Source organism: Sinocyclocheilus rhinocerous, unplaced genomic scaffold (genome assembly GCF_001515625.1).
Source record: "Sinocyclocheilus rhinocerous isolate Xijiao unplaced genomic scaffold, SAMN03320098_v1.1 scaffold9942, whole genome shotgun sequence".
Lineage (NCBI taxonomy): Eukaryota > Metazoa > Chordata > Actinopteri > Cypriniformes > Cyprinidae > Sinocyclocheilus > Sinocyclocheilus rhinocerous.
This window is the reverse complement of record NW_015656133.1, coordinates 5,149-12,870: the sequence shown is the minus strand read 5'-3', so window position 1 is coordinate 12,870 and position 7,722 is coordinate 5,149. Positions and strand designations below refer to the sequence as shown.

Here is a 7,722-nt window from a genome sequence, read left to right as displayed (position 1 = left end):
AAGTGTGCCTCATATTCGCGTACAGTTGAAGAGCATGCGCTGTGAGCACGGTAAAACGTCTGACAGGACAGGAAAGTTTGTTTTACTGACATAAAGCTAACATCTCATCAGACCGCACTTCACTGTTGTTCTACTGAAGCTCATTTGGCACTTGTACCTTTTCCGCGCTGTTTGACTCGCAACCTGGTGCTAAGGGCAAGAAGTGCGTGTCTGAAAAGCCTCCCGTTTGTTGTGATCGTAAAGAGATACGGCCGTTCCGCGTCTTAATTAGTTTATAATAAATACATTTTTGAACTCATTAAACTAAAAACAGTGCTAAGGGCAAGAAGTGCGTGTCTGAAAAGCCTCCCGTTTGTTGTGATCGTAAAGAGATACGGCCGTTCCGCGTCTTAATTAGTTTATAATAAATACATTTTTGAACTCATTAAAAATGCTAAAAACCGTTAAATAAAAATGTTTCATTACATTTTTTTTAACAACTAAGCTTTTGATCAGTTATAACATTTTATTAAAGGAGATTTTCACAGAATGATTTCGGCAAAATGGCGCCCCCCTATGTGCGGCACCCCTATGCACTGCATACCCTGTGTGGAACCTGTAGACTATGATACAAGGAGTGTGGAACAGGAGAGTGACAAAAAGCACCTGGAATCAGAGTTTGACACAGATGGTCTGTAACCAGAACACAATGAAACTGAGGCCATGGAAACAAAAGTAAAAGAGGCTGGACCAAATAAGTGGCGACAATGTCCAAGGGTATGCAAAAAGTGTTCCATCATTTTGAATAGAAAGCAGTGGAACAAAATCAGACCACAAAATGTTTTGTCAAATTAAGACAGCCTTGGACTCATTATTTATATAAAAGCTTTAAAGAAAAAAATCCATGCTGCACACTTTCTTTCAAGTATCAACATGTAAAGGCTCCCCACAGCTGGAATCAAAATGCTCCATATCTACACATTTCGGCCGTCTGCACATTCCCCTCGTGCAATGCTAAATACAGCTTCAGGCTGAAGAAAAAAACAGCTACAATAGACAAACAGGTGAAAATCATGGTTCATCAAAGTAGAGAAATACAACATAAAATCACAGAAAAAAAAATTCGGCCAGCAACTCATCTAAAAAGAGGCAAGATTGCAAAATCTCTAATTCATTGTCACGGTCTGGTAAGGGAAAACACTGTGTAAACAGGGGTCTGTGTCCCCAAACACAGGTTTATTACCAAACAAAAACAGACAAAGCGAAACAGAAACAGATCAAACAGGATCTAAAAAAACAACTCAACCAAAAAACAGGACCGGGATACAAATGCGGCAACCGAAAGTGCTTGCATCCATCACCTTCAAACAAGAACAACAATTACAATTAATTCAGCCAGGCAGAGTGGTGAGTGAGAGGAGAATATATAGTCTTGTGACAATGGGGAACAGCTGAGGGTGTAATGAGTGAACAGATGAGTGGAGTCTGAAGGGAGATGGCGACCTCTGGTGGTGAGAGAGAGAAACACAGGGCCCGGACCCCTGACAGGACCCCTCCTGTAAGGAACGGCTTCCAGACGTTCCCAAGCACCCGACCAGGGGGATGGCAGAGCGGGGGCGGAGTAGGAGGAGGGATGGGGGGTCCAGGTCCGTGTGCTGGAGGGGGACCTGGGGACTGAGGCAGAGCCGGCGGGATGGGGACCCAGGGCAGAACCAGTGGCCACCACAGTTGGCCAGGCAGAGTGGTGGGAGTGTGGTGTATAAATAGTCCATGACAATGAGGAACAGCTGAGGGTGTAATAAGTGACAGGTGTGTGGAGTCATGGGGAATAGAGTCCGGGAGAAAGGGAGATCGCGAACTCTGGTGGTGAGGGAGAAACGCAGGGCCCATACTCATGACAGAACCCCCTCTCTATGGAACAGCTTCCAGATGTTCCCAAGCACCCGACCAGGGGGATGGCAGAGTAGGGGGAGGGATGGGGGGGCCAGGTCCGTGTGCTGGAGGGGGACCTGCGGACTGAGTCAAAGCCGGCGGGATGGGGACCCAGGGCAGAACCAGTGGCCATCACAGCAGTGTGTGTGGAGCTGCCATCTTGGAACGGGCAATGTCGGGGGAACTGTGAGCGGACACCTCCACCTCGGGGGAGCTGTGAGCGGACACCGCCACTTCTGGAGCTTTGTGAGCGGACACCGCTGCCTCGGATTAACTGTGAGCGGTCACCTCCACCTCGGGGGAGCTGTGAGCGGACACCGCCACTTCTGGAGCTTTGTGAGCGGACACCGCTGCCTCGGAGGAACTGTGAGCGGTCACCTCCACCTCGGGGGAGCTGTGAGCGGACACCGCCACTTCTGGAGCTTTGTGAGCGGACACCGCTGCCTCGGAGGAACTGTGAGCGGTCACCTCCACCTCGGGGGAGCTGTGAGCGGACACCGCCACTTCTGGAGCTTTGTGAGCGGACACCGCTGCCTCGGAGGAACTGTGAGCGGTCACCTCCACCTCGGGGGAGCTGTGAGCGGACACCGCCACTTCTGGAGCTTTGTGAGCGGACACCGCTGCCTCGGAGGAACTGTGAGCGGTCACCTCCACCTCGGGGGAGCTGTGAGCGGACACCGCCACTTCTGGAGCTTTGTGAGCGGACACCGCTGCCTCGGAGGAACTGTGAGCGGTCACCTCCACCTCGGGGGAGCTGTGAGCGGACACCGCCACTTCTGGAGCTTTGTGAGCGGACACCGCTGCCTCGGAGGAACTGTGAGTGGTCACCTCCACCTTGGGGGAGCTGTGAGCGGACACCGCCGATTCTGGAGCTTTGTGAGCGGACACCGCCGCCTCGGGGGAACTGTGAGCGGACACCGCCACTTCTGGAGCTTTGTGAGCGGACACCGCTGCCTCGGGGGAACTGTGAGTGGACACTGCCGCCTCAAGAGATATGTGAGCGGACACCGCCGCTTCTGGAGCTTTGTGAGCGGACACCGCCGCCCCCTGAAGGCTGAGCCGCTCAAATGCAGGGCCAGGTTAATGTAGTCCTCCAGTGACTCCTCGGGGACCCAGTATGGCATCAGGGACTTGAAGGGCTCAGCCAGGCCTCCCCAGAAGACAACCATGAGGCAGGTCTTCTCCATCGCCAACCGATGAGCCAAAATCCCTGGCGTACTCCTCAATACTCCGGTCTCCCTGACGAATGTTGAAGAGTTTCCCTGCTGGACCCATGTTGCTGGCTGAATTCTGTCACAGTCTGGTAAGGGAAAACACCGTGTAAACAGGGGTCTGGGTCCAAACGCAGGTTTATTACCAAACAAAAACAGACAAAGCGAAACAGAAACAGATCAAACAGGATCTAAAAAACAACAACCAAAAAACAGGACCGGGATACAAATGCGGCAACCGAAAGTGCTTGCATCCATCACCTACAAACAAGAATAACAATTACAATTAATTCAGCCAGGCAGAGTGGTGAGTGAGAGGAGAATATATAGTCTGTGACTATGGGGAACAGCTGAGGGTGTAATGAGTGAACAGGTGTGTGGAGTCTGGGGAGATGGCGACCTCTGGTGGTGAGAGAGAGAAACACAGGGCCCGGACCCCTGACATTCATGGACCTAGTCATTATTTTTACCGCAAACTTCGGTCAACCTCAAAAGGGGACCTTATGGCTGGAAACATGACCAACTGCCTGAACAAAATTTTTCTAAAAGTCATTGGTTCAGAGGTAAGGAGAAAGCAATGTCTCCATGATGATGTTCTGATGGAGATGCACCTCACACAGAGAATACTTGAGGAGACCAGGGTACATTCAACACCTCAGTATTGAACCGTTTGTTGTGCATATGTACACAGAAACTGGCATCAGCCTTCTTGTAGAGCATTTAAGAAGCAGGTGTCCAGCTACTCTGTAACTTGATGCTACTGGTGGGCTTGTGACAAAACTTCCAAATCAGTCAAAAATAATACTTTATTACTCACTTACTGTTCCTGGAAGAGGTCGGGATGCACCCCCTCTCCCAGTATGTGAAATACTGTCTAATGAGCATTCTGTGCCTCCAATTGCATTTTGGTTAATGCAGTTTACGCTACAGTTGTCAAAGAACTCCACATCCATCAGGTCGAAACAGACTACAGTTGGGCTCTAATGCAAAGTGTCCTTCTTGCTTTCAACAAAGAGAACATCGCCTATCTGGACAGAGCGTATGCAATTTGCAGAGGGGAAAGAAGGTGGGAGGAAATAAGACCTTACACTGTGCTGCATATCTGCTCTGCCCATGTTCTAAAAGCAGTTAAGACAGGCAATTGCTAGGGAAGCCAGTGATAATGGCTTTTGTCACATTTGGATTTGCAAGACTACAAAATGCAAGTTCCCTCAGCGAGTCTGCAAACATCTTCAGAGCATTATGCACAGTCTTGTCAACTCCTAAATGCACAAAAACTTTCAAAGAAAGCCTGCATTTAAAAAACCCAAGAGGAACCGTTGGAACACACAGTGCTGGAAGACTCTGAAACTGATTACTGTGGTGAAGAAACAAGGGACCTTAAGTCAATTGTGGGCAGGTCACCATTCACTCCATTTTTACATCGACTGTTGGAAGAGGTCACAGAGCAGGCAGCAAAAGAGTCCGGGTCAAATGAGGACAACCAATACTTCTGCCCAGGCATTACTGACTTCCTCTTTCAGAATTTTCTTGCCATCTTTCTCCTGTGGAGTGGTTTCCTCTTAGTAAATTTAAAGAGGTGTGCCTCAGATGAGAAAAACTTGGAGACAAAGAGCAAACCAGAGAAAACAGGAGACACGAATTGCCACGTAGAGAAGTGGTTTGGGATCATAAAGCATCCATCATTAAGGAAAAATGTGTTAGACCGAGAACATTTGTAAGGAAAATGCTTCTCTCCCTGCAGGCAAGGTATACAGAACACATTTTGCAACATAGCGTCTCCCAAGAACTGCTGTTGAGACCTCTTCCAGTAGAGGACATTGCCCAGTCTCGTGAGACATGGGCAAAGAGAGAGGAAAGAAGATTCCCACCCACAAAGTCAAAATTCTACTCCGCTCCACATAGTGTGCCAGCCCCCCAGAAAAAGAAAAAGACAAGGAGCTATGTGGCGAGTTCAGACAGGAAAAGCCAAGATAGTGAGTCAAAGTTTGACACCTGTGATCTTTCTCATGTCGTTCCAAACCCGTAAGACCTCCGTTAATTTTCTGAACACAAATTAAGATATTTTTGATACACATTTTTTTCTACGTTGTTTGTGCTTGGAATTGAACGAAAACAACGTATCCGTGTGGTGCGGCTGACACAGAACAGCGCATGCTGTTTGCGTTCAGTGGATACTCTCCAAAATGGCGCTAGGGTGACGCGGAGGAGACGAATTGTTGAATAAAGTCGTTATTTTTTTCTTTTGTGCACAAAAAGTATTCTCGTAGCTTCGTAATATTACAGTTGAACCCCTGATGTCACATGGATTATTTTACCGATCTCCTTGCTACGTTTCTGGACGTTGATCGTGTAAGGACCCTTGCTGTCTATGGGAGGGTCAGAGAGCTGTCAGAATCTATCAAAAATATCTTAATTTGTGTTCAGATGAACGGAGGTCTTACGGGTTTGGAACGGCATGAGGGTGAGTAATTAATGACAGAAATTTTCATTTTTGGGTGAACTATACCTTTAAAGCTAGATATTGAAGTACAAACTGCTTTTCATCCTCTTATTCAGGCAATTGAGAGTTACTTCCGCACTGTTCTTAATTCCTGTGATGCAACAGGTAAGATCTTTGTACAACAGTTTATACAAGAGTCATTATACAACAGATGTCATTTTGCATGGCAAACGGGAGCAGATGGCTCGCTAAGGGTTCAGAAAAGTGAGTGAAATTATTACAACTCTGTTTTTGACGTTACATCTGAATTAACACAACTGTTTGCATTTCTGATGGTCTGCAGTTTTTTTGTTTAATTTATTTACTTTGTAATTATTGTCACACAGGTGAACTTTGAGGAATACAATGGCATAATCACTTTTGTAAACTGTAACCAAGTGCACTGGAAGTTTGTGGTAAATGAAAACACTCTGATCTTCATTTACAGAAATGTGTAAATATGTTCTGTATTATACCATGAAAAATCCAGGTATTGGTTATGCTGTGTATGTTTGAGCTTATTTTTGGTACGTCATTGATTCGTGAGAAATGCCTGTTTTTCTTTTTAGTATCTGCATGCCATGTCAAACACCATCTTTGTGATCGACCCTCAGCGTGGCACTGATGAAATGGAGGAAGCCAGACAGGCGTGTTATAGATTTGGGTACATTTGATTTAGGGCTGAATGATTTTGGAAAATAATTTAATTGTGATTTTTTTTACCAATATTGCGATTGCGATTTAATATGCGATTATTTTTTAATGCTCATTATGTTCTGTATTATTCAACAAAGACAAGCTATAAATCATTGTATAGTATGACCAACACAATATTTCACATGAATTAAGTTATTGCTATTTGCAATTGTTCAATTTGATAATAATAATAATAATTTAATAATTCTTCATTTATGACACACCTTGTTAGTAGCTTGTACCTGTGATTGTTGATCAGTTAGTACACTGTAAGAAAAATATCTAGAAAAATGGAAAAGGTACTAGTAATTTTCCAGGACATTATCCGTTGTAAACCTGTAACCCGAAAACACAAAATATAATGTGCAATTTAAAATGCAGTTAAAAACCTGTGAATTCTTTCTTAGAGTGTAGCATACTAACTACTGATACACTCCTTAAAACTATAATTGTTCAGAATGTGTAGTTTTACCAGTTTACTAGCTAATAAAACTTAAATTGTAATTGTTCAAAAATGTGTAAGTGTTCAATAAGTCAATGTTGTGTTTAAAAATAGCTATATCTATTTTAATAGTATATTATGCATTTATATTACTTTACGAACAAATCTAAATTAACATATAGAAAAATATAGTTTTTGCTGAGATTTGATGTAGTTACAATTTTGCGTCATGATTACGTAATGATGTCATCGCGCAATAACATCACAACGTCATTTAGCAACAAATCGACCTTCATTTTGTAACTTCCCCAGAAAATTAGTTGGCAACACTGGGCGTGACAACTGTAGCGTCCGGTATAGACACAGTGAGTGAAGCCGAGAGCAAGATATGCCTCATCATATTTTCTGCATTTAGCTTTTGACTAGCACCTGCATGGGTCTGTGCGACTTCATCTATGGCTTTTCTCTTCGCTTTCACAAACCGATCTATCTCCCATTCTAAGTTACATCCTTTGGCTGTTTACTGTTTTATTTATTTTCTTTTTCTGCTGATGGAGTACATTTGAAGAACGTTCATTATATACGCTTTCAAATATTTCTGCGTGTAACGTTAGTGTGCCAGTGTTGCCAGGTTTTCACAACAAAACCCGCCCAATTGCTACTCAAAACTAGCCCAATCGCATTTCGAGGGGGGTTCCACCGGTAAAAATCGCGTTCTAAGGGGTAAAATACAAGTTTTTTGGAGAGGTTCCCCAAATCTCTGAGTTGGCAACACTGTAGCGTGCTGACTTGATGCTTCCTCTGAAGACTGCTTAGATGTGTTCGACTTGAAGCAGCGCTGCTTAGACCGATCGGTGTGTGTCATCAAAGTACTGTGAGAGCTATAAGAGAGCGCTGACGTCTCCTTATGCTTTTTCTCGCCATACTTTGATGTCATACACCTATCGATCTTCAAGTCGAACACACCTCTTTACTCTTGC

At 44.9% G+C, this 7,722-nt stretch overlaps 1 pseudogene; it reads left to right on the top strand.

Annotated features, from left to right (window-relative positions):
• Positions 1-3,514: 3,514 nt before the first annotated feature.
• Positions 3,515-4,470, top strand: LOC107719353 (uncharacterized; annotated as a pseudogene).
• Positions 4,471-7,722: the final 3,252 nt, after the last annotated feature.